The 24,981-nt window shown below is 40.5% G+C and overlaps 1 protein-coding gene and 1 long non-coding RNA gene across 2 annotated transcripts in view; both read right to left on the bottom strand.

Annotated features, from left to right (window-relative positions):
* The window catches only part of PXDNL (peroxidasin like), a 282,705-nt gene that overhangs the window by 222,500 nt on the left and 35,224 nt on the right, over nucleotides 1-24,981 (bottom strand). The window lies entirely within an intron of this gene.
* On the bottom strand, nucleotides 1,038-6,628 carry LOC123364099. The gene is made up of 3 exons (XR_006576996.1): nucleotides 6,512-6,628; nucleotides 4,391-4,510; nucleotides 1,038-1,340 (listed from the first exon to the last, which is right to left on the bottom strand). It is a non-coding gene; the product is annotated as an uncharacterized LOC123364099 (long non-coding RNA).

Genomic DNA, 24,981 nt, shown 5'->3' with positions numbered 1-24,981 from the left:
TGCAGCTGTAATTTTGGGCAATGATGGATAATTATTTCCACATGCAAACTCTGTGCTTGTATGCCATACACGAACAAGTGAAGAGCTCAGAGACATGTAACTACCTAGTTGGGCTACAGATGTTACCTCTTTGTATATCAACAGGGTGAAGTTTTGGTGGCTACCTAATAAGAGTACTCTAATGTTTTGAGTAGAAAAATCTTGATCTATTGTGTTTTGAGGGTAAGCATGGTGACATTTGGAGTTTTGGAATTTTCTGATCATGACAATCTTGTGATTAGGAAGCTGTCTAGCTGGAATGAAGCATCAAGAACATTAGGTGGTGGGAGACTATTTTTAACTTCAGCTCTCCATATCCTGCAATAGTAATATTCAATAAATGAAGGTATGAAAATTTGAAGTAAACATTTCACAATTTGCTTCCATCCAAGAACTATGCAGACTAGAAATGTGACAGCAGCACCTCATACCACTCTAAGTTCTCCAAGCAACCTGGCAAAGTGAAGGGATGGTTCTGACTACTGCGGTTAATCCATCATCCCACTCCAGAGACTTTGCAGAGGAAACAACTCAACTTCTTCTCTAGCCTTTTCCTTGACTTGCTCCCCAAAAGGGAACAGGATTGAGCAGTCCTTGCACTCTGCTATTGTAAGAGGCCCTTGGCTCAGCCATGCAGTAGAGGGATAGGAAGGTTTTTTGCCCAGCCCTACTCCCTTCTGTGTGGCCAAGCAAGGACCTTTAGAGATCGTAAAAAATATAATGCTTGCAAATAAGATCGATGGCATTCACTATTTAAGGCTGTTTTCCACCACTAAAATGATCATCAAATCAAGTCTTCTCTTCATCAGTTCCATGACAAAGCTCACTTTTTCCCACCTCTAGTGACTTAATGCAGAAAATCCTGAGGGTTATATTCTGAGGTCCTCAGCCAGCACACTCCCACTGAAGTCAATGGACATATGGTTTGGTAAGAGCTCAATAAAGACCTCAGGATCTGTTCTTTGATCTTTCAGATCATTCATGTGTGTGGAGAATTATTTTAACTGACTTTTAACATACATTTCCATTGCCATTTTCTCTTCTGTCCTACATATCCCTATCAGATTATGTTGTAAATGAAAGTTGTAGACAAAGAAAAGATGACTAGCTCAAGACCTATCACAGAAAAGTTACGTAAACAAATGTATTTTCAAGCACATTTACAATTTTAAGACTGGTGGTTTTACGCCTTCCATTGCAGCATCTGGTACATTCCAGTTTCAGAAATAGGATGCCTGACTAATGGCAATTACTGTGATCCCATATGCCACTCCTTTGTTCTCTTAGGTTTATACTGAACACTGTGCAAATAAAAGAAAAAATACAAGTTATCTTTTAAACAAGATAAAATTTCAATGAATGAGATTTTGATGCGTTATTACTGTACATGTTGTCATCTTTTAAAGCTAATGAGTGCATATACAGCTTAACTGAACCACATCTTTACACTAAGAAATTTGCCTTTTGTTACAAGTGCCATGTGCAGTTGACAATGTGAACATGGAATTAGTTAAATGAATAGAAAATTAAGCAAATAAACCAATTTCTATTAGCATAGTTACTCATCTGATTAAGCTTACAAATAAATACAATGAAATATTTGTGAGTCAAAAACAATTATGCACAATTTGTACACTGGATAGACTAGAAAAATGCTCTTGTATTTAAACTATGAAAAATCTGAATTGCAGTTTTTTAAATAAAATTAGAGATTGTACTACAAAATCTTATTACCAGATAATTGTAGATTCTGCTGTAGGAAAAGTGTTCAATTATTAGCCAGCAAAGTTATCAGCCCCATGCATTCAATCCTTTTCATCAAATGATAAAGCTGTATCCTACATCGATATTAATTGAAGTACAACAAGAAAGTTCCAGATCAGTTTGCAGATAATCTTTCAGTGTCAGTAACAAACTACTTCACATGGGACAACTGCCTTCAAGATACTGAATCCCCATCTGGTGAGATCCTAATGAGCAATGGAGAGGTTCAAGTGTAATGAAGCAAGTTTCTTTTGGCAAATGCTACTTGACAGCTACATCATGGGGCCTTGACAGCTGTATGCTGTTGCCTTATATTAATACCTTTTTGAAGATCTCAGGACAACATGCGTGGAAGATAAAGGGTTCTTCTCTCTTCTGCTGATTGGTTTGTGGATACTCTCGCATTTAATCCATTAGTGCTTCTTAAATTCATGAAACAGGATCTGCATTCAGTCAGTCATGTTTATTGGACAGTGGTCTATCAAACTTTTTTAGCTCTTGTATTCCACAGTGAAGGTTTTGAATACTGCAGCTGCGTTACTGAATCCCAGAAGCAAAACTGACTTAATCACATCAAGGCAAATTTTTTTCCTGAGACAAGGGGGAGGAAACAACACTCTGGGTCATCATTCATCAGTTTATATACCTCTGGTACACGTGCTGCACAGGATCTCAGCCGAGTTCCCCACGGCTTTTCTCTGCTAGGTCCTATACAGCAGCTATTCAGTACTTCAAGGAAGAATGTCAGACACCAATGTCTGAAATGCACACATGACACCCAGTTATATGGTCCCTTAATCTCAGTTGCATAACATTCCATCCCCAAGCTCTTGAAGTGTCAGAACAAGATCAACTCCTGCATGAGGAATACTTTGAAGCCACAAAGAGGAAAAAGCAGTGTCTTCTAATCACTATCACTGTCAAAGAACTAACCAACACTTTTCCATCACCCTGCATGAAGGGTGATGGAAATCTGCCCCACAATCATTAAAAGAGTATACGGCTCGAGAGACCTCATGTTCTCCACCTTAATAAAACAAAACAGCTTCTGCTGTCAGCTGACCAGAAGACTGCCTCATCTTACCAAAAAAGCAGACCCAACCATAGCGATCAGTCTTTTCTTGATCTCCAGGCTTGAGCACTACAAGACACTTGACTTGGGAATAAGTTCAAATAAAACCTCAAACTGATAGAAAACATAGCAGCTCACCTGTTAATAAACACAAGTTGACAGGAACACATCTCTACAGTAATCCAGTCAGTGCGGTGTATGTTGAAGATACAATCAAGATCAACTTCCAGGTCTTGATCTTCAAAGATATCAAAGGGGTAGGACCAAGCTATCCCCAAGACTGCCTCTCCTTCAGAGACTCAGAACTTCTGAGGGAGCTACTATCCTCAGAGATGACGCTCTTAGTATACATGGTAAAAGTATTGCGAGCTGGAGTGGCTATGGAATCTGAATTCCCGTTCACAGAAGCAGAGGTTTTGCATTCACCCCCAATTAAGTCTCTGAAAACAGTGAAAGAAGCCTTAGAATCAGCTGCCTAGGGAGAGCCCTTTGAAGGCTTTTCAAAGGTAATTTCTGAGTGAAGATATTAAGGCTTCTAGATAAGATTTAGAGAGAAGTAGGACTCAGTGATCCACTCAAGCACTGCCTGAGCTAAGGGCTTATTAGATTCCTTGCCTCATGAAAGTCTTGATGCTACTCTGCTCTGAGTCTGAAGCTGTCTTGGAGACAACCTCCTATTCCATGGGCCAGCCTCTGTCCCCCTGTAGGCAAAGCAAATGGCTGATTTTGTCTGTCACAGCTAAAGACTTCAGAATTTTGTTCAGAGTATATATTTATTTTGACTTGAGGACTTTGTGGATTTCCTGTCATTATGGATTAGCATTTGCAGGTACACACTAAGCGTTCACACATGGTAGCAGTTCTGCTTCAGGGATCATGCTTTATAACTTTCGTTCTGTGCACAGACATGGTGCCCTTAGGACTTACAGATATCCACTTCTCTAAAGATGTTTGGAAATTTGTGCACTGAGCTCTTCTGTTGGTTTTACAACTTAAAAAAGGCAATTATCTAATTCTCCAGAATCCAAAATATGTCATTCACAATAAAATGTAATGTTCGCAGCAAGTAAACTTTATCATTATTTCAAAGTGATGCCACAATAAAGATTGTCATTTAACAATTGACAATGTCAGAAAACCTGCTCTGCAATTATATTAAATAAAATTTCATTCCACCTTCAAACACATTTATCATATTTAAAAATAGGTCTCCTTATAATGAACAGTTATGAGCTTTCAAGATATTAATTCCTATAGTCTTTGTACTAGAATGTACTAGAATAGAGAATCATTGCCAAAGTAGTGATGGATTACAACACGTACATGAAGGAAAGGAGTTCAATCAATCATTCTCCTGCTATATCTTTCAGATTGTTTTTATTCTTTCAATTTTACATTTGGAAACAACTGGAAAGCTGACTTATCTGAACTCTTCAGGCATCTTTAGTTTTAGGGGTTTAAGTGATATAAAAGCTAATTAAATTGAAAGTTCGCTGGAAAAAAAACAAAACTTACTTCTCAATATTCATTGGTACAGAAACAGCAGAATATTTTTCATGCGTCCTTGATCTCTGCATTCCTTGATGTCAGTTGTGCACCATTGTTAATCAGTTTCATTTGAGGGCCTGGATGGTGCTGACAGCCATAGATATACAGATAAGTGATGGTATGAAATATTGCCAAGCACATTCAAACAGAAAATAATTCAGTGAACTCATATGCCTACATTTATATACCCTTCAGTTTCTCCTAAGAGACTGATCCCTTCACTTAGGAGATCTGGAAGTCCATGCTGTGTAACGAAGCACACTGTCTATTACCATGGTATCTGAGCACCTCACAATCTTTTAATGTATTGATCCTCACACCACCACCACCCTTAGAGCTAGGAAAGCACTATTATCCCCATTTTACAGATGGGGGAACTGAAGATCACAGACACAAAGTACCTTCCAAAGGCCATTCAGGAAGTCTGTGGTTGAGCAGGTAATTGAACCAGGTCTCTCAATTTAACCCTGGACCATCCTTCCTCTTTTCCTCACTCAGAGCTTCAAGCTTCATCTGTTAAATAATTCCAGGATGCTTGGTGCTCAGACATCACCATATAAAAGCCTAGATAGATCAGATATCTTTTTAACTGTACTAGGCTTTACCCAGAATAGATGTGAACCAAATTGCCAATATCTGTCAAAACTGGGTGTCTCCGCTTTATTAATTTGCCAAAAAGGAGCTTTGTAGCAAATTTATCAGCAAATACATGTCAAAAATGGAAATTCTAATTGAAATTATTGCTGAAGTGACATGCTCAGAACTTTCCCCCCCAGAGTGACTGCACATGCATACAAATACTAAAACTTCTCAATTCTGCTTTATAAACACTGTTACCATCAGAACAATCTGATGAGGTTTTGCAAAATACAGTTTACAGATGCATAGAGAGCACAAGTGAATTACCCAAGGTCACAGGAGGTCTGTGGCAAGGCTGGGAGAACCCGCATCTTCCAACTCCCACGCCTATGCCTTAATACACAAGACCATTCTTCTTTACAGTACTAGGAGGGGACAGTAACACAAGAGGCTGTGGAATGCACCAGCTACATGAGAACATGCCCTGAAGAGGAACCCCTTTCTACAGAGTGATTTTGAATCAGAATAGACCCACTTTAATTTCTTGCAATTTTGGTGTGCAATTTTGTACTCCTGCACAAAAAATAAAATTTTTTACATAATGGTTATTTAAGGACAGATTCTAGTCTCAGAAGTTTATATCCATTACTTCATAGTGCACATTGAAATACTGAAGCATAAAGGTATACAAACAACATACAGTACACTTAGGAAACTGACAGGTGACCTTGCAAATGGACAACTCTGGAGTTAAATATTCAGTTAGTCACAAGCAATTCATGCACAAATACAAACTTGACGTGTCTGTCCTACACTGAGTTATAACCATCATTTAAATTCTTATACACTACTTACAGCAGAGCACATGAGAATTAGAAAGATTTCACTGGACCTGTATGAACCTGGCACTGTAGCTCCAAAACAGCCTGTGCAAGGACCTCTGCTGGCAGGGGTGGCTCTAGACATTTCACCGCCTCAAGCACGGCGGCATGCCGTGGGGGGCGCCTCTGCTGGTCGCCGGTCCCGCAGCTCCAATGGAGCCGCGGGACCAGCGGACCCTCCACAGACATGCCGCCAAAGGCTGCCTGCCTGCCGCCCTCCCGGCGACCGGCAGAGCGCCCCCTGCGGCATGCCGCCCCAAGCACGCGCTAGGTGTGCTGGGGCCTGGAGCCGCCCCTGTCTGCTGGTTATTTTGTCTGTCTATATATATTTCCATCTCCCATTTCTCAAATAACTTTTTTTAAAATTACGGGGAGGGGGAAAGAGACAAAAAACTAAATCTCTACCAGAAACACACAGGAATGACAACCATCCATTTAGAGCAAGTAGCTGACAAAATTATATTAAAGGATCTTTCCCCCCCCTCACAGAAGAGAAGAGGAAACACCTACACCAATACAGAGTTCAAAGAGAGACGTTTATATTGTACTAGTGGGCAACAGTCAACCCAACTATCTCATGGGACAGTGTCTGACAAGTATTGCCCACTGTTTCTGACTGTACACATACCTGAAACTTCTCAGACCAGGAAGTTATCATGGCTGTTGGCTTCATGAGAATGTAAACTCTTTGGGGTATGGACTGTGTCTTCCTATTGTTTGTACTGTGCCATGCAGAACAGGGGCTCAATCCCGTTATATATATACACACTGCGATGAAAATAGACATATAGAATAGTCAGATTTCTACTTTCTCTCATGGCACTCTGATGGCTCAGCTATAACAGCAGCAAATCCTTCTCCTTACACAGAAAATGTGGATGATGAAAGGGACAGTGCTGGAGAGAAACTGGATGTGAAGTGTTATGTTCCACCGCATACAAACAGAAAAGTTAATTAAATACTCTTGCTAGGAGGCTGCAACATAACAGTGAATTTCTTGGTATTCAGAACAACAACACACAAGAACACCAAAGCAGAGAGACACAAAACAGGCTGCTCCCTAAAACAGAGAGGCACAACTCACCCAACCTTATTCTAAACTAGCTGTGTGCAGACTGACTCTGCTAGGCCCAGATCTCAGTTCCCGAAAGACGCCCTCGCCTGTGATCAGGGCCAGGGAAAAAAAACAAAACTGAACATTTAAGGCAATAGCTTACCATTTTAATACAGCCTTTCATGCACCACATGGGGTGTGATGATTGTGGGGTTCATTAAACAACAAACTAGAGCATGAGAAAGGAATGCAACTTTTAATAAAACAAACTGAAGAGCTTCTGTGGTGAACTGCTGTACACAGCTACATTGTGTTCTCAACCCCAGCTTCCAGGGCACATCTCTAAATTCCTATATTCATAATACTGTCACTTAAATCGGGAGCATCTGTAAATTATAATCTTCCACAAACATCACTACGTGGGAGTTACTGGCTAATTGCAAGAGCTGCCCGAAATAAAATAAAAGAAGTGTAAGGTTATGCATTTAGGGATGACTAACAAGAATTTTAGTTATAAGCTAGGGACGCACCAGTTGGAAGTAACGGAGGAGGAGAAGGACCTGGGAGTCCTGGTTGATCGTAGGATGACTATGAGTAGGCAATGTGATGTGGCCGTTAAAAAAGCTAATGCGGTCTTGGGTTGCATTAGGCGGGGTATTTCTAGTAGGGATAAGGAAGTGCTAGTCCCGTTATATAAGGCGTTGGTGAGACCTCATTTGGAGTATTGTGTGCAGTTTTGGTCTCCCATGTTTAAGAAGGATGAGTTAAAACTGGAACGGGTACAAAGAAGGGCCACTAGAATGATCCGAGGAATGGAAGGCCTGTCGTATGACAGGAGACTTGAGGAGCTCGGTTTGTTTTCCTTAACCAAAAGAAGGATAAGGGGAGATATGATTGCACTCTTTAAATATATCAGAGGGATAAATACCAGGGAAGGAGAGGAATTATTTCAGCTCAGTGCTAATGTAGACACGAGGACAAACGGATATAAATTGTCAGTCAGGAAATTTAGGCTTGAAATTAGACGAAGGTTTCTAACCATCAGGGGAGTGCAATACTGGAACAGCCTACCGAGGGAAACAGTAGGGGCGAAGGACCTCCATGACTTTAAGATTAAGCTAGACAAGTTTATGGAGGAGATGGTATAATAGGATAACGGGCTTAGTCAATAGGTCAATTAAGTGCCAAACTGGTACTTAATTGGGTCAATAATATGATATTCTTAACCTCTTTCAGAGGGTATGGCTGGAGAGTCTTGCCCGCATGCTCGGGGTTCAGCTGACCGCCATATTTGGGGTCGGGAAGGAATTTTCCTCCAGGGCAGATTGGCAGTGTCCCTGGAGGTTTTTCGCCTTCCTCCGAAGCATGGGGCAGGGGTCGCTTGCTAAAAGAGTGGGTAGATCGGCTAATGTGGCCTGCATCTTGCAGGAGGTCAGACTAGATGATCATAATGGTCCCTTCTGATCTTGAATTCTATGATTCTATGATTCTATGAAAAGCCAAATGTGTGAAAAGGAAATATATCATCATTACTGTGTATACAGGTCCAGTCTGACTGGGAATATTCATGAACCAATATCATGTGTTTATGTTCAGACCTAATCATTCTAAAGTCATATGTAAAAAATAAAAGAATACACATCTATGCCCTGTTAATGAGAACATATACAGTCAAAATAGAGGGGAAGTACTCTTCCAGATTTTGTACTTGCTCAAAAAAAACCAGAGCAAATTATATCTAATTTACATGGAATCTTGGGTGTAAGTCTTAGTAAAGGTTGAGGAACACCCCAGTGAACTCCATATCTGCATTAGGCCACACAAACAGGAAAAGGAGATGTGGGGGAAAAAAAAGAATTCTGATTCTAGGCTTTACTAAAAGTGAATGGAGCTAGAAAACCAATCACTCTTGTTGACCTCAGCAATTCTCTCTCTCAGGCTCCTACTAAAAGGTTAAGAGTAACCTAAATAGAAGAAGGTCCATCCTTAAACATAATTCTTACATAAATCATGGTGCCATCTATTGACTGGCAATACTCTCCAATACTGTATCATAGCAATGTAGTTTGTCAGTTCACATAACACTACTAACATTCAGTTAGAAGCATTAGAAATTCCCCTCTTAAGTTTACATTACTGTAGCTGATCAGGCCATGGGCAGTCAAGCCTACTGGGGGAAGCAAGAGTTTTACCTACTGGTTAGAGCTGGGTCCAGAGTGGGCAGAGTGCAGGAAACAAGAGTCAGTACTGGAGAGACAGATGCCAAATACCAAAGCCAGGGGCGTGGGATGTAAACCAAAGTCTAGACCTGGGTTCAATACCAAAGAAGCAGAAACCAGATACCATAACCAGAGAGTCAGCTAGAATCATAAGCCAGAGGCAGAGCCAGGGATCAAAGCCATAAGTCAGGGGTAGGCAACCTATGGCATGCGTGCCGAAGGCAGCACGCGAGCTGATTTTCAGTGGCACTCACACTGCCCGGGTCCTGACCACCAGTCCAGGGGGCTCTGCATTTTAATTTAATTTTAAATGAAGCTTCTTAAACATTTTAAAAACCTTGTTTACATACAACAATAGTTTAGTTATATATTATAAAGTAGACTTATAGAAAGATCTTCTAAAAACGTTAAAATGTATTACTGGCACGCAAAATCTTAAATTAGAGTGAATAAATGAAGACTCGGCACAACACTTCTGAAAGGTTGCAGACCCCTGTCATAGGTCAAAGCCAGAGGGGAGAAGGGGCTGGACCAAAGTAAGAGCAAGGACTGGGAGCAGGCTGCAGTAGGGCTAAAATAAAACAGGGACTGGAACAAGGTGAAACAGCTGCAGTCATTGTACACAGGAGCTGCTCTTGCTGTGGGGACCATGCTTATAACCAGGGCTTCTAAAGCAGCAACCAATCAAGGGCTGTGGCCACTGTCAGTTTCAAGGCAGTGCAGCTGGGCTCATTGGTTGCCTAGCAGCAAAGTTAGGCAGGGAGAAGGGCAGCAGCTGGTTCTAGCTGGTCTGGTCCCTGACAATCACTCCTTTAACTAAAGGATGCCCTTGTTCTTAACAGAATATATGTTTACCATTTAAGTGAGTTCACACAGCAAATACAAACACAGCATTTTCCACTAACATGGATCTTCAAATAGCTGTGCACAAGGAGTAAGCATCACTCAGGGCTACGACTGGATTCATCTCTCCATTAAGGAAGCAGGAACAGATTTAATAGGTCTGTTTTAGAGTAAATGGAATATTGTCTATAGTCTGGTAAGCAATCTAGGTTCATTGCTGGCAAAAGGATGAAAAGTTGCCCTGAGCTCTAGATGAATCTTTAGAGATACCTTATCCAGGAGTTGAGAGGACCAAAAGGCAAGAGTTCACTTTGAAGTGATTGTACTGAGTGAGTTGTGACTGTTGGTAGGATTAGTTATATCATGTACATTTCCAATTTTGTAATAGTCTAATCCTCCCCTTGTGCCATGAAAGGCTTTTTTTTTTTAAACAAACACACACACACTCACACAAATGTACCATTGGTTTTTTCCATCATTGGGAAAGGGCACACACATAGGTTTGTACCTGGGCTGGTAAATTTTCATTACTCTCTCAAGGCTTTATTAATGTCTCTGACATAACTGCATGGTCCAATCCACTGGGACTTAAATTTTGTTATGCAGACTAGCACCATTACATGTGATCTTCTATCTGATAGACAAATGCAGTTCTCGGTCTTCTCTCTCCGGATAAATGCATCAAACCATTACAGGGATATGCCAGATTTTCATGTGGTGGCATTCTCAATGTTTGCAGAGTTAGCAGCATGTACTTTGTGGGATGTCTCAGAAGAACAGTTCATAACCAGTACGATTTAAAACGCTAGAGTGCACACCAATTTCTTCCAGATTTAAATAGGCTATAGTCACAGAGGAGAATTCAGAAGTTAACTTTAAAAGTATGATTGAAATGTTCTGGATGGCAAGAAAAGCAATGGATTTCATGATACATAGTTGGTAACAGGGTTTCTTGACAAAGACAGATCAACATTATATGTTACATCCTCAGACATCTAGTCTCTTGAAAACTCTGAGAATTTTTCCTCCACAGCTTCTTTATGCAAGTTGCTAAAGCATTAGCCTATTCTCCGGTTATCCCCACATCAATATTGCAGCCTCCTGGTCTCCAGGCTCCAACACTCCCATCTCGCCTTATTGCAATCTATCTGCTGTGAATAATATTATTTTCTCTTCCTTTTATGCTAACCAGTTCCCCCACTTCTCAGTTCTTTATACTGGTGTGACATGAAGACCCCTTGGCAAAAGGTCCCCTGTTCTTTGCAAAAAAAAAATCACCTCAGGACTGACTCACTATAGCAAACATCTTGCAGGATATTTATCCATAAATAGTAACACAAGGTATCTACAGAAAGCTCATAACTTGTCATGATTCATAAACATTGTGTAATGTATGTACGGGTAATATTTAAGGAATAATGTATTTATATTGAAAGTATGCTTTATGGACTATACGTAACAATTAGTCACCAAAGAATAATGTGTTTGGTGATGGTCAATTCATGCAAAGGAGAGTCCGTTACCCCTCCCTGTTTAGCCGATGTTGCAATGCAAGGCTCAGATATTTAGCCTTAAGCAATACTAAGTGGAAAACCATAACAGGCAACTTCAAACAATTGAAACCATATGGAGGTAAAAAATAAACTTTACAACAAGACAGGAGTTCGTCCAGTCTGAATAGAAACAAAGCACAGTCTACAGTATAACACAGAGAAGGGAGAAACAGTCTGAATCTATTCACTGAGGAAACCCCTTGTGAAGCAGGGTATTGTCATGAACGTTTGGATCCTAGTTCTTGGGAAATCAGCTAGCTCTGCAACAGACAGAACTCTGAAGGTGGGAGGAAAACCTACCTGATTAGGTAAAAAAAGAAAGTTAACTATTAAGGTTTGCATTTTGTGATTATTTTGTAACCATTTATATTACTTTCTCTCATATCTACTTAAGTCTTTACCCTTTCTTAAATAAACCTACTTTTGTTTTATTATAAGTGCTTCACAAGTGCAGTGTAGAATTGTAAAAATTGTAAAATTGGTAAACTGCAGTACAGTGCACATTCAGGTACAGAGGGTCTGGAATTTCTCTGACTAGCCAGCGTCAGGGACCATATCCCAAGGCAATGCTTCAAAGGGATTTGGGGTACATCTATTGTTAACCTGCCAGGTGAAAACAGGGCTGGCATAGCCCAGCGGAGCGTGCTTGAGTAGCTGAAAGGCTGGTAGTGTTAGAGAGCTGACAGACAGCCAGGCACAGGTCAGACTCCCTCATGCTAGAGGCAAGAGTAAAAGTGACTCTCAGTCCTGGCTGTCCTGAGAAGTGTCACAATTGGCTTCTCTGCCCTGTGTTTATATGATGTTCAAGTTTCCTCTTCTCACATGCAATCCATAACTCAGTTCTTCCCAGTGTCTTAACCTTAACGCCTTTTGCCCCCTGGTCTGTTCACTCTACTCCACTGAAGCATTATTCATAACTGCCCTATCTTCTTCCTTCACTCACTCCTGACTTTTTCCTTCTTCCACACCACCACTACCCTTCTTCTGTCATCCTCATAGAGGTCTGGTGGGAAAGTGAGGGGAAGAAAGAAGTGTCCTGACCAACAGCAGGACCAGACGATGACCCAAAGTGCACCTCAAAATACTTGAGCATCTAGCAGCAACACACCAGAGGCCTGAAAACCAATGGTCCTTTAAATTAGCACCTCTCCTGATTGAGGGAGCCTCAAGTAGCATACCACAGCAATGATCATCATTATGCACTGGTTCAGACCCATTAAAGAGAGCTATTGCCGGTCATTTCTGTGGACAGCTGGCTCAGTTTAATTGTGCTCTGATAGATCTCATTCAGGATTCTCAGTATCCCCACTTTTACCAAGATGACAACCTCTGGTTCACATCATCACCGGAGGTCAAACAAGAACACGTAGGCTAGCTCTCTTCAGTTTGGTCCATGAGCTTCATTCAGGTGGTCTGCCGATAGTTCCCTCTAAGGTGTGCCCCTAAGCAGCCAGCCGCACACGAGAGAATACAGGACCACCATCCTAATTAGTGGAGCCACACAGGCATGGCTCCACTAATTAGGTGCCTGGACCCTGGAGAAGACACACATAAGGTAAGGTGGTGGCCTTGGGGGGAATAGGGAGTAAGTGGGAGGGGGCAGTAGGGTGAGAAGAGAGAGTGGGGGGGAATTTGGGACGTGCAGGGCTGCAGCGGCCAAAGAGGCAACTTTCCCCAGCTCGGGGGCCGCTGCGGCGGGGGAGAGACCCCCCCCCCTCCTTCCCAGCCCCAGCTCGGGGGCCGCTGCAGCGGGGGAGACACCCCCCCCTCCTTCCCAGCCCCAGCTCGGGGGCCGCTGCGGCGGGGGAGAGAGGGAACATCTATCACATTAGAAATGTAAGACTACGGATATTAAAATATGAGTTGTCTGCTTTTATTTGTAGAACAAAAAAATTATTATTATTAACTTTTTTTAATCTAGATCATTTTATCCAAAGTGCTTTACAATAGTTAGCTAACGGTACAAATAACATTTGAAAAGATCATTAAGTGGTCCACCGAGACCCTCAGCAATTTTCAAGTGGTCCGTGGAAAAAAAAAGTTTGAGACCCCACCAATCTAGAATATCGATTCTTTCTTCAAGTGTCATCTCACAGTCCCTCTAACTACACACAAAGCCCCCCACTTGTCCCTCTTCCTTTAGAGGATCCCCTTTTGACCTCATTGACCATCCTCTGGGGACTCAGGGAGCGTCACTGCCTATTAGTACCAGTCACCTATCTTGATTCCCCAAATCTATTCCTTCATACTCTATGGGCCTGATTGAAAGCCTTTAAATCAATGGGAAAACTCGCATTGACTTTCATAGGCTCCGGATTAGGCTCCAAGTCAATACAGTCGGTGACAACTATGACTACAGTGGTGGCAATTTTAAATATCTGCAATTGATTGCATCAGATAGGACAGCTGGAAGAATAATGCTCTGTTGTCACTGAAGTCCCACATGTCCTGAATGCTGCAGTAAGTTTATACATTTAGATGAGCTGAATTCTGTCTTTGGCCTAAGCGGAATTTGGCTTTGTCCTAGATAATCAAACAGCGGATCAGGCATTTGGGGTGAGATTAAAGTTTTTCCGAAAACAGATGGTGATAAAAGGGAGGACAAAAAATATAAAAATGGGGCATTTAGAACAGATGTATTTTACACCCTCCCTATGTTTGTCTTGCTCTTCTGGTATTCACTGAATTAGACATTCCCAGACTTCAGAATGAAAATAGGAATGATACACAGGGCAGATAAACAATGCTCTCCCTTTCCCAACTTCTGAATTTAGCTACTATCCTATTCACTAGAACACATTGCTTCTCTGATCAGATGGCACTTTTGGCAATAGAAAACATGTAATAAAATTTAACCCTCCCACAGCAGGACCCCAAGTCCCTTAACCTGCACATTTACTCATCTCCTGAAAGAAGATAAATATGGAGAGTTAACAAATTTGAACTGTTACAGATTAAGGAAGAGAGCAAATTTCAGAGTCATGGGGTCTTAAGAAAGAATGACCTGTCAGCAGCCCCTTCTCTTTTACACAAGCTCATAGGCCCCATCTAACTGCAGTCGGTGGCATTATTTTGCACAGAGAAAAGTGCTTTTCATGCATAGCTCTCAAAGTGCTTGATAAAGGTAAATATCACCATTTTAATTATGGGAAACAGGCACAATGAGGTGAAATGACTTGCTCAAGCTTGCACAGCAGATGTGTAATAGAATTCAGCTCCCCTGGCTCCCAGGGCAATACTCTCTCCATTAGACTATGCTGCATATGTTAATTTCCTGATTTAATAATCTATTTGACCACTCAGTTTGTCACTTCCTTAAAAGTCAACAGGCAAAAGGGGACAGGGGGCAAATCAAAGAAAGTGACCAGAACATGGCAATTTATCGAGAGATCCATCCCGTCATCCTGCCCCAGCTTCTGGCAGATGTTTAGGGACACCCAGAGCATGAGGTTGCATCCCTGCCCGTCTTGGCAAATAGCCATTGATGAACCTACCTCTGTGAACTTATTTAATTCTTTTCTGAACCCAGTTATAATTTTGGCCTTCACAACATCCCCTGGCAAGGAGTTCCACAAGTTGATTGTGCACTGTGTGAAGGACTTCCTTTTGTTTGTTTTAAATCTGCTGCCTATTAATTTCATTGAGTGACCCTTGGTTCTTGTGAAGGGATAAATAACACTTCCTTATTCACTTTCTCCACACTATTCATTTTATAGATCTCTATCATATTGCCCCTTAGTCATCTCTTTTCTAAGATGAACAGTCCCAGTGTCTCTCTCTTCTCATATGTAAGCTATTCCATACCCCCAAAACCATTTTTGTTGCCCTTCTCTGTGCTTTTGCCAATTTTAACAAAGTTGTGGGGGTGGTTTGTTTGAGATTCAAAAAGGTACCTCTATATTCAGAGCAAATGCTCTTTTCTCTTTCAGTTGGACTGGACTAATCTTCAAAATTGTCCATAAGGATACTAGCAGTGCATGATCACTTCTAATTGTGCTAAGTTTCTCAAATGTAGTTGGTTATCTAACTTTATAGAAATTCCTGTAGGAGCTTAGCCTTCCCTGATACTTCTGATTTGATATCTAGACTCTTCAGCTATAACAAAGGGAACAAAATTATTCACAATAAGCATAACTCACTTGACAATTTTTTAAGTGGTAGAGAATCTATATGCTCTAAATTAAACAGATTAGCATAGAGGAGGTTAAAGCTAAGTGAGTTATTATCATGATCATTGTACACAAGGAAAAAGCAATGAATATTCATCCTCTACTCAGTACTAATACTGGGTCTTATCTACCTTCCATTCAAGTCAAAGGTAGTCTTTTCTATCAAGTTTAGCGCAAATTGGATAGAGCCCTTTATGAACATTACCTCTTAGCAATGTTTCATTGAATGTCCCTGTATTTTTTTAAGTGTTTGAAGCAATTTAAATAGGTCATCTATCAATGATGAGGGTTACAATACCGAAGAGTAAAACAAGAGGAGGTAATTTTAAAGGAAAGGAGAGGCCAATGTTGGAGAGGAGCCTGAAGAGCTGTACAATTTATGTACTCTAAAGGTTGCAAGAAGGTAAAATTTCCTAAGAGGTACACTAATATGGAAGCACATTCCTGAATTGATTAGGAAAACACACAGACTGTCACAAGCAGCAAAACTTCTATTATCTGGAGGAAAACATATATAGCACAAAGCCTCACATAACACAGGTTGAGCTAATCAAAAGCGGCCATCTACTTTGTCAGCTTCCTCTCAAGAACCAAAACAGTCTCAAATATTTTCTACAATCAGCAGAATTTGATACATCTCTGCAGAAACAAACTTGAGTTTGGCCAAAAGATGATAAAGGAAACATTTAAGAGGAAATGAACTGTTAGGATTAAAATATCATTTAATAGCTTCCAATATGATTTTATAAAAGGCTTTGCATATTTTGGGTTAGACTGGTTTTACAATGGTAATATGTACAATACATAACTGCAATTATTCTAAAGGGAAGATATAAGTAGGCTGGAATATAATGTGTGTTTGGATTTAAGAACATGGGACTGAAGGTTGGAACTGCATACTATAAAACTGATTCTATTTATATTCTGTTTAAATAATTGGCCAGATCCTCAGCTGATCTAAATAGGTGTAGCTCTATTGACTTCCATGCGGATCTGGAGTAATTTGTTTCCTGTAACAAATATACTGAGTCACTCATGGTCAAAGCCATTTCTCAGTAATTATTTCAGGGGTCACAGCCCCCTAGAGTATCTATGATATTACTTGTTTCTTCTAACAATGTCAGTGTTGGAAATACTCATAATTATACCACAACTCATATTCTGGGGTTTTCTTAAAGCACCAGCTCCTGGAATCATATTACATGAGAATATCAGCTTTCATTTGGAAAAAATTAAGTTCCAGTCCTCCTGCTTGCATAGAAAACCTCAAAAACATAATTTGAGTATATCCTAAAGGCTCAGAAACCAGAAGACAAATGAAATCAACCCAATATTTACTTTTTTTAAATCTCATGATTTTAAGCCATTTTTCTGAATAATAATTTTTCAGTACTTCAGTTTAGCAATACTGAAATTTAAGAATGCAGTCCGGGTGATCAGAAGAGATCTAACTATTTGTCATTTCTAATACAGACCACGAAAAGCAACCCATGTATTTTCCTACTTTAACAGGTTGGCAGCAATTCATGCGGTGCTCCACCCTACGCGCACATTGATTTTGCAGAAGAGGAGAAAATGGATTTGCTGGTTCACTGAGGCAGGTAGCTCATAACCCACCTGACTATAATGATGGTGGATGAGTGGCTCTCTGGAGTGAGGGGATCTAGAGGGAGAACTGAGAAGTCCTAACGTGGGATCTCTATTGGCAACTGGGGACAAAGCTCAAGCTCAACTTTAAGTTACTAATTTCTTTGCTTTGTTAAGAAAGCCAACCTCTAGGAAGGGAGTGAGTTCTGAAACACTGAACGGTGCCTGAACTTTATTTTAGAGCATGCTGGAAAGGCTTCTGCTCAGATGTATGTTCAGGTAAAATAGGTGGATCAACAAATGAAGATGCAGGACCAGGAAAGTCTCACTCAACAACACTGAGAAAACAAAAGCACAAGCATTAGGAATGATGTCCAAATAGAAATAAGATCTCTAACAGTGACTCAATCCCACAGTCTTCCAATAATTTGTCAATTCTCTCACCCCTAGTAATTCCATTTATTCTCTACCAATTGGCACACATGGCAAGTATGTAAAGGTACCTTGATGACTCATGACAATGACACTTCCATTGCAGCTGCTCTGCCAACTGGTGTAAAAACTAACTTCCAGAGAGATCAGCCATGACACAGCTGACACATTTGGCTCTGAAAGGAAATTAAGTTGCTCAACACAAAAGCATCTGCTACCAACTGCTTCATTCACAAGCACCTTCTGCCAAATAGCCTGAAAGGCATTCTTTGTAATGTATAAGAAGGTGGAACAAACAGGGAAAATATATTACTTCCACAATTAAACACCTCAGCTGTACTGGTAACACTAGTGCAGGACATAAGGACAGAGTTTACATGAATGACTGAAAATGTCATCAACAAAACCACCACTAAATATACAACTAACTGTTTGTTTCTGCTGGGCTATTCCAGTCAACTGAGCTGCAGTGAAAGAAGAGTTTGAGACCAGAAACGTAGCCTCTCAAACAGAGATCTGACATCTTCAGATTGAAATCACTCCACCGAGGGTTTTTTTTTTTTTTTGAAAGCATATCTGCTTCAGACAAGATGGCGATATTTTTCCATGGGAGACTGCTGCCTTTCCCAAGACTTAAGAATCTATGTCTCAAAGATGAGAAGTCATAGCTTCTCAAGCATGACTTACCAAAAGAAGCACAATCTTCAGAGGTGTTAAAAACCACATCCACATTAATGGAAAGGTGATCATTGCAAGGAAGCAGTAGCAGCGTAGTCCAAAGTTCAGTGATTCTGGATACAGGGAATGAGAGCTCATCTTTGAGCTGCCAATTGGAGAAGTCAGAAAATGATCTGCAATGGGTCTATCACCCTCTTTAAATATGATAGTACTAAGTACTCAACAGGGAAGTGTTCATACATAAAGCGCTTCCCCCCACACACTTTTCAAAAACAATCAAGAACTAAGTATAGTAAATAATGTTTGAATATACTTGTTCTTAAGGAGTTTTCTAAAATCATTTTGTTTTAGTTTTGATATAGTTTTAAAAGAAAGGCGAGTAGTAGTAACAAGAGGACATGTTCTGTGTTTTAGAAATTCTGCAATCCCATTCCCAAATGGCTAATCCAATGAGGATGAAAGCCAAATAGTATATATTATGAAGTGAAACAGATTATTGTCAAGCAAAAAAGGAGTAACTGTCCACTCATCACTATTTTAGAACAAGCAATACCTCCATCCCTAGCTATAAACGTTAAATTTATGAGAAGGGTTTTCAGAAGCACTTAGTGATTTTGAATGCCCAACCTGAAATGATTTAAAGGGTTCTCAGAGGACAAATGTTCAGTACTTGTAAGGCCTCCTTAGGGGAGGGCACTGAAAACTAAAGCACTCAAGAGCAGCAGCCACATCTGGAAACCTCTGACAAAAAGGTTTAATCCCACCGCTCTTTACTTTTCTCACGTGCCTTCTGCTCCCACAGGATGGTCTTCAGCTGCCAACTCCAATGTTTAGTAGGTCATAGGCCAGCCATATGGTCACTGGTTAATCCACTCAGTAAAGAAACAATCAGATGAAATTGTTGCAATGGGCTTCCAGTTGGTCACTTGTGTACTGGATGCTTATGAAATTTATAAAGTCATTTACTCTTCGAAGGCAGCCGTGGATGCTCTAAGAGGTTAGAGTTGTCACAAGCACCCTGTACACTCATCCTCTCACACCTATTTTACACTAGTGTAGCTTCAGTGGAGTTACTGTACTCCTGATATACACTGGTTGGAGAGGAGAGACTATTGCGCCTGGTGTAGACATAATATGAATTGTGTGCTCTGAGCATGCAATAGTAAGTAGGAAAGGAAAAGCAAAAACACATTAGAACGATCATGTTGGTCCCCATTCTGTCTATTACACAGTTCCATGGAGAGGAGCTTAAGACCACAACTTTAGCTTCAGGATAGGGAATCTTCTCTCCCACTCAAAACCCACGGTGGAAGCCAGCAGAAGATATCTGATAGGGTGTTACCTCCATAGTTTGGACACTCACCCCAAAGGTGACTCTAAAGATTGGCTTCTCTGAGCGGACCTTTTTCAAAGAGCTGTTCTATCCAGAAGCAGCAAGAAACTGTGGATAGATGACAGCGCAGAGGCGAGAGACAGATTTTTTTTTTGCCTCTAGCAGGTCCCATAAAATCCCAAGGTTTTGTGATGGAACCTCTGATTCCTCCACAGAACGGCGGCTAAGGATCGTGCAACATTAACGCCCAGGTAAGTCAAATCCTTATGAAACATCTCACTGCACACAAAAAAAAAAAAAATTCAGATTCAGTGGGGGGGATTGGGGAGAGGGGCATGATTTGGACTGGTGGCTCAGGACCAAAAAGAGGTGGTAATATTGCCTTTGTTGTGACTTGCTATTATAAGTTCATCTTGCCAATACTCGAATGAAGGAGCAAAAAAATTAGTTCTGAACAAAAACTACATGCAAATCCCTGTGATCAAAGCAGCTTTTGATGAGCACTAAATATCCAATCTGAAACGGATATACAGCTGGAAAAGCATTTCCTTATTTTTCCCTACGGAGACAACATAGCTATAATGGAATAAGACTTAACAGAAAATGGACATGTAAAACTCTAACTTTTGTAAACTTCCCTAATACAATTAGTCAGTCACTTACAAACAACAAATCTGGAGCTTTTTGTCTCCTTTTTTATTCCATTCAAATAAAATGCAAAGGGAATTAGTGTGTATAAACCTAGTTTTTCCTGACAAATCTTAATAGATCTCTCCTAATCATAGAACCATAGACTATTAGGGTTGGAAGGTACCTCAGGAGGTCATCTAGTCCAACCCCCTGCTCAAAGCAGGACCAATCCCCAACTAAATCAACTAACATCCCATAATCTCCCTTTCTGAAATAGCGAAGGAGTATAAACCACACATTTTATGAAGGAAAGGAAAATAAGAATAACTATAAAACAATATTGTTGTATGCAGTGGTGTTGTAGCAGTGTCAGTCCCAGGATATTAAGAGAGACTTGAGACTTTCAACAAAGGGAACAATTGTGGTAGTATTTGTTTGCAGTATAGATGCATGCTCAGTATGAGACTCAAAAATCAGCAATGACTCAATCACAAGGACTATCCCAAAAGGGTATGTGCAAACACTTGTTGAAGTGGGGAGGAAAAAAAAACCACACCACACAACGCACATATATTCTTTGCAAGCATGCACAAGCAACTTGTGGTTTTCAACAATGTTCATTGAAAGAGGAAGTCCCAGGAAATTATCATGCATTCACACTGAAATATCTGTGATTGCCTCCTCCTGGCTTATCAAAGTTGCAGTAATTTAATATGGTAACAGATACAATACCATGTGATTGTGATGACCCAATACGCACCAGGAATTATAAGTAGCAAATTGTTTAAGACATACTTTAAGAGCTCACAAAGCCCCCTAGGCTGATTTTTTTTCTTTTTGCGCACACAAAAATGTGTTTGAGGAATTATGAATCACAAATTAGTAAAAACTCAATCTCTTCACAGACTTCTTCATAACCAGAACAAAAAGGGCCACATTTTCCACATAAACTATAGGTTATAAATAGTTTGCCACAGTTCTACTACTGGCTAAATTCTGATTCAGATCAGCATAACAGAACACAGAAATGGAAGTCTCCATTTCTCATTATCAACCCTCTGTGTCAACCGTTCCTTTCTCCTCTTCTACTTGCATTTAAAAATAAAAAAATAAAATAAATTAGAAAGGAAAGGACTTGTCATTGTTTGATGCTGGGACTTTGCCTGGAATTGAAACAAAATACGGTTTATGAGTAAACTAAGACTGTTCATGACATCTAAACTCATTAAATTAGGAGCCATGAAATGGTTTACCATTTAAGTGGATTTAATTCTTAAACAAGATTACCAAACTAATGCACTGGTCAATACACTTATTAAATGGATTACCACAAACTGTACTGACTGTATGACATTTTGACAGCATTAAATAAAGCTATAAATTACATGCCAGTTGCACAAAAGTGTAATCAAAACCAGAATGTTTCCTCCCTAGGGAGTGCACAGATCAAAATTAATGGAATGTTATCAAATAATATCTAAGTTTTTCCAGATGATCCTATTGTCAATTGATTCTGACCATTTAAGAATTAAGATTAGTCATCTTTCCAATAGAAGACATATTACATTTTTCCTATCAACATCTGACGGTAGGGCTTAAATTCATTTTTGGCTAAACCTTCTCCACCTACCCACGTTGTCACTAATGTAGCAGTCCAGCCATTGTCAAAATAATTTCCGTTTCTTTCATTTGTATTTAGTATTGCTTGAAGTGTCACACTGGAGTTGGTGTCATATTGAGTTAATTCATGGGCCTTTCACCTCTGGTAACCTGGAATTAAATCTGGTTTAATTCAAACTGAAATGGGTTAGACCAAGACATACAATGACACAATTAGGCATTATCTTGAAGCAACCTAGAATAAAATAGAAGGAATGTTTTTGTTATAATGTAACAAATCATGGACTGAATTAACACTGTTGAAAAAAATATCACTCCCTCTCTACGCACAGCTTTATGGGTAGAGGAATTTTTTAGAACTTTATGGTTAAGTGTTAATGTGCTATTACCTTATGCATTGTATAATTACTCGGCACTCTGAATATTCATGAGTTTTTTTGCAAGGGGGGAAATCATGAAACACTCTAATAATAATAATAGGAGATATGCCAATCTCCTAGAACTGGAAGGGACCTTGAAAGGTCATCAAGTCCAGCCCTCTGCCTTCACTAGCTGGACCAATTTTTGCCCCAGATCCTTAAGTGGCCCCCTCAAGGATTGAACTCACAACCCTGGGTTTAGCAGGCCAATGCTCAAACCACTGAGCTATCCCTTCCCCCCTCTTCTTTGGACCCCCAAAATGCTGAGGTAGCTTTAAAATTGTTCCATTTCTTTGATAAAAGTATCAAATGCTGAGAAAAATTCCTGGGGATTTTCTTTAAACTTGATTTTAGCTCCTCAGAGGCTAAGTACCCAAAGTATTATAAAAAGATTTTCCACTGAAATATCATAAAAGGTTTGAGCCAGTTGCACTGAACAGCTTCATAAGTCACAATGGGAATGTTGGCAGGTATGGCATTTCCCATAGACTTTGCTGTGTACAATATTTCATTTCCCTTCAATGAGGCATTTTGATTGTTATGAAGCTGCTGTTTCGACAGAAGAAACAAAAATGCTTCATTTCCTTTACTATTTCCTCAATGATCTGAACAGCATAGCAGGAGTTTATCCAAGAATTTTCAACATAAGTACAGAATAAAGGATTTTAAATAAAACAGAACAAAAAAGCATACATCTCAAACATGCTGAATTCATATTTTCAGTCATAATACTGGATATTTCATATAGCCGATCAGATGTATTTTACCAAAAGGTAACAAATACCCAAAAGCAAAGATTCTGAAAACAGAAGCCTAAAGCTAAACTCCTAAATCAATCAGTAGCCTGATTTTCAAGACTGCTGAGCACCAAGGAAGCTCCACTCAGACCCAGGGAGCCTGACACTTGAAAATCAGGCTACTGGTTTAGTGCTAAATATGGATCTAAACCTCTCATTTTAGGCTCCTATTTTTCAAAATCTTGGCCCTGGTCTGTTTGTGGATATAATGAAAATGAAAAGTATGTCCTCCCTTCCACCTTTCTTCTAGAAATAATCTTCCTCTCTTGCTACTCTCATCAGGTCAATCCATTCCTTGAATCATTGTACTTTTTCTACTTGGAAGATTTTAATTGTCACCTTCAAGGCTCTGGACAATCATGTCCCTCATCCCTTCCTACTCCCAGTTCCCATGGCCTTTGCTCCCCACAAGTCACTTTTTGCATCCTTCTCATGTCCCTTCTCTCCTCCTCCTTGCACATTACCCAGTTCACTTGGAGCACTCTCCCTCTTCTATGCACTAACTGAGCACTCACTGTTCATCCATGTCTCAGTTTAAAACAGTTCTTCTACAAAACCTTTCAAGAAATAGCCTAAAAAGTGAACACTGACCCCAATTTAATAGAAACTTTCTGTACTTTTAACAAAGGAGGAGCAGTCCTGCCAACAGTGCTTTGTATTCAAATATTTAAGGGCACCAATTTTGATGAATGGCGTGTTACACCTAGGGTGACCACTTTTTCAAAAATGCAAAAATGGGACACATGCAGGAACTCCACATCCTTCTCCTCCTCTTCCCCTGAAGCCTCGCCCTCTGGCCAGGCTGGAAGCCGGAGCCAGGTCATGGTAAGAGCCACCCAGGGAGCCCACACCACTGTGGGGAGACCTGGATCCTCCACTTGCCCTGGGTGGGGGGCTAGGGTGCCCAAGAGCAGCCCTCGGCCTGAGTCCTCGCCCTCCAGGGTAGACCACCCAGGGCAGGTGGAGGGTCCAGGACTTCAGGGCTCCTCTTAGAGGTGCAGGCTCCCTGGGCAGATCTTATTACTGCCCAGCTCTGGCTCCTGGCCTGGCCAGGGGAAGGGGCAGGGCCTCGGGAGGAAGAGGAGAAACAGAAGGCTGAGCCTTGTGGCAAAAGGGGAGGCTAAAACCAACCTCAAATTCCCACCACCAGGAAAAGGCTCGCACTGCCCAAGAGATTCGGGCAGGTGTGGAGCGGCAGGCACCACAGAGAATCTGGGACAAATGGTGTCCCAGAGTCATTCAGCCATGGACTTGAAATGTACATTTTTGGGACTGTCCCACCCAATTAGGAACAGGTGGTCACCCTAGTCACAGTCCTCAATCCAAAAACTTGAGACAATTTGTTAGCTTTGACGACTGAATTATCTCCCAAGATTCTAACTGAATTTTTGGAAGAATAAACTGAGAACTCATTTAACTTCCATTGGTTTTCGCCTCTCCTCTTCTGCCCCGAGTTTATTCTCTATTTACTTAACTTTTTAAACTCTTCATCCTGGTTTCATGACAGGAATTAAGCAATCAGAATAGTTTCCCCTCAGGGACCGACCTTCGAGGGCTTGTGCTTTGTGATTATCTGCCTTCTCAAATAAAATAAAATACAGGATGAAGCTTTTGCCATTAAAGCCTTAACAATTCCTTATAAAGAGTACCACAGAAATCAAGTAGAAAGGCCAAAACAGTACAGCATTCATAAAGTTTATAGGAAGAAAGGAACAAAAGAACCTGTGCTCATCCTGAGGTTCTCTCTGAGTGATTGAACCTTAA

Source organism: Mauremys mutica, chromosome 2 (genome assembly GCF_020497125.1).
Source record: "Mauremys mutica isolate MM-2020 ecotype Southern chromosome 2, ASM2049712v1, whole genome shotgun sequence".
Classification (NCBI taxonomy): domain Eukaryota; kingdom Metazoa; phylum Chordata; order Testudines; family Geoemydidae; genus Mauremys; species Mauremys mutica.
The sequence above is the reverse complement of the archived record's forward strand: the minus strand, read 5'-3'. Positions and strand labels throughout refer to the sequence as shown.